At 49.2% G+C, this 2,435-nt stretch overlaps 2 protein-coding genes across 2 annotated transcripts in view; both read right to left on the bottom strand.

Moving 5' to 3' along the window:
- LOC112943170 (glutathione S-transferase-like) overlaps positions 1–1,912 on the bottom strand; it is a 31,376-nt gene extending 29,464 nt beyond the window's left edge. Inside the window, exon 1 of the mRNA XM_026034306.1 lies at positions 1,865–1,912. The gene's annotated coding sequence lies outside the window, so the exon portion shown is untranslated. The remainder of the gene's footprint in view (positions 1–1,864) is intronic.
- LOC112943171 (glutathione S-transferase-like) overlaps positions 1–1,916 on the bottom strand; it is a 5,854-nt gene extending 3,938 nt beyond the window's left edge. The window contains exon 1 of the mRNA XM_026034308.1: positions 1,865–1,916. The gene's annotated coding sequence lies outside the window, so the exon portion shown is untranslated. The remainder of the gene's footprint in view (positions 1–1,864) is intronic.
- Between the last annotated feature and the right edge of the window lie 519 nt (positions 1,917–2,435).

The following is a 2,435-nucleotide window of genomic DNA, read 5'->3' as shown; positions in this document are numbered from 1 at the left end:
AGGGAAAACATTAGCCCACTCCTGAATGGGGTGGGTGCCTTGGTGATGGAGGATGGAGACAAGGCAGAGTTACTAAATGACTTCTTTACGTCTGTTTTTACTGCTAAGGCTGGTCCCCAAGAACTACAGAGCCCAGGTAAAAGAGAGATAATTGGATGAGAAGAAGACCTTCCACCAGCTGTGGATGATTGGATTAGGGATTATTTAGGCAAACTGGCCACCCATATATCTATGTGCCCAGCTGAGATGCACCGAAGATTGCTGAGGGAACTGGCAGAGGTTATTGCTCATTTTCCATCATCTTCGAGAGGTCATGGAGAGTGGGGGAGGTACTGGAGGACTGGAAGAGAGCCAACATCCCTCCAGTCTTCAAAAAGGGCAAGAGGGAGGAGAAGGGAAACTACAGACCAGTCAGCCTCACCTCCATCCCTGGAAAGGTGATGGAGGAGCTCATCCTAGAGAGCATCTCTAGGCAAGTCAAGGAAAAGAAGGTGATCAGGAGTAGTTAGTGTGGATTCACCAAAGGGGAAGGCATGTTCGAAGAACCTAATAGCCTTCTATGGTGGCATGATTGGCCAGCTGGATGAGGGGAGAACTGTGGATGTTGTCTACCTTGACTTCAGCAAGGCTTTCAACACTGTCTCCCATAATATTCTCATAGGAAAGCTCCRTAAGTGTGGTCTGGACGAGTGCACAGCGAGGGAGATAGAGAAGTGGCTGGATGGCAGAGCCCAGAGGGTGGTGATAAATGGGAATGAGTCTAGTTGGAGGCCTGTGGCTAGTGGTGTCCCGCAGAGGTCAGTACAGGGCCCAGTGTTGTTCAACGTGCTCATCAGTGACTTGGACGAGCGCACAGACTGCACCCTGAGCAAATGTGCGGGTGATACCAAGCTGGATGGAGTGGCTAATACTCCGGAGGGCTGTGATGCCATTCAGAGGGATCTGGACAGGCTGGAGAGTTGGRCAGAGAGGAACCTCAAGAGGTTCAACAAGTGCAGGGTCCTGCATCTGGAGAGGAGTAACCCCAGGCACCAGTACAGATTAGGTGTGGCCTGCTGGAAAACAGCTCTGCAGAGAGGGATATGTGAGTCCTGGTGGACAACAAGTTAACCCTGAGCCAGCAGTGTGCCCTCGTGGCCAAGAAGGCCAATGGGATTCTGGCCTGCATCAGGAGGAGTGTTGCCAGCAGATGGAGGTGGAGCCAGCAGTGGAGGTTGAGGTGGAGTGTTGACAGCAGGTGGAGATGCTGCCCCTCTACTCAGCTCTGGTGAGGCTGCACCTGGAATATTGAGTGCAGTTCTGGGCTCCCCGGTATAAGAGGGATGAGGAGCTTCTAGAGAGGGTCCAGTGGAGARCAACAAAGGTGATTAAGGGACTGGAACATCTCTCGTATGAGGAGAGACTGAGTTGTGCCAGTTTTCTCTGGAGAAGAGAAGGTTGAGCGGGGATATGATTAATATGCATCTGTGATAAGTATATGAAGGGGTAATGTAGGGAGGAAGGGGCCAAGCTGTTCTCAGTGGTGGCCAGTAATAGGACACGGGGAAATGGGTTTAAGTTGAAACACAGGCCTTCCTCAACATATGAGGAAGAAGTTCTTTCCTGTGAGTGTAACGGAGCCCTGAAAGAGGSTGCCCAGGAAGGTTGTGGAGTCTCCTTCTCTCCTTGAAAACTCGCCTGGATGCCACCCTCTGCCACATGCTCTAGATGTCTCTGTATGAGCAGGGGGGTTGGACTAGATGATCTCTAGAGGTCYCTTCCAATCTTAACCATTCTGTGATTCTGTGATTTCTTTGAAGAGACATGAGACTTCTCAGATTTCTAAAACAAATAGTTCTATCACTAATAAATGAGGCAAACTTACTGTTCTGTAGCCTTAGCAGGTCATCCCTTGTTTCCACATAAACTTCTTCAAACTGCAGGAAATAAGAAAAAAAATATYGTCACTGCATGTTTCAGCTTCCGCATTGCATGAGACAGCTGAGGACCAGGAGTTATGCTCCACTCCTCTTCCCACTTCTATACGAATCACATTTGTTTCCAGGCAAGACTTTGGCTAAATCAGAGGTGCCCAGAAGCCCCAGAGCAGCCTCTCTGGGCAAAGTATGACCGTGCTGCTCCTGTTCTCCCTGCTGGCAAGCACCAGAGCAAGAGATGGTGCAAGGAGAAGGGAGAGTGGTAAGTTCATAGAAGGATTGTGCTAGAGCTTCTTTGCCACAAACTAGGAAGAAGAGGGAGGAAGAGAAAGGTTCATGTGTCCTCCACAGGTTTCTGACTCACTGTATGTCACTGTGACAAAAACTTTGAGCTCGTAAATATACAGATCCTACAAACTGTCTCCACTTCCAGCTTTAATATCAGAAATAGAACTGAGAAGAAATACTGCTCCTTTTATGTCAGGCACTACCTTCAAGGGGAAGCTATGTTCTAACAGG

The sequence above is a fragment of the Nothoprocta perdicaria genome, unplaced genomic scaffold (genome assembly GCF_003342845.1).
Source record: "Nothoprocta perdicaria isolate Ctin4 unplaced genomic scaffold, notPer1 scaffold_141, whole genome shotgun sequence".
Taxonomy (NCBI): domain Eukaryota; kingdom Metazoa; phylum Chordata; class Aves; order Tinamiformes; family Tinamidae; genus Nothoprocta; species Nothoprocta perdicaria.
Note: the sequence above shows the minus strand (reverse complement) of the source record. Positions and strands in the feature narration are given on the sequence as shown.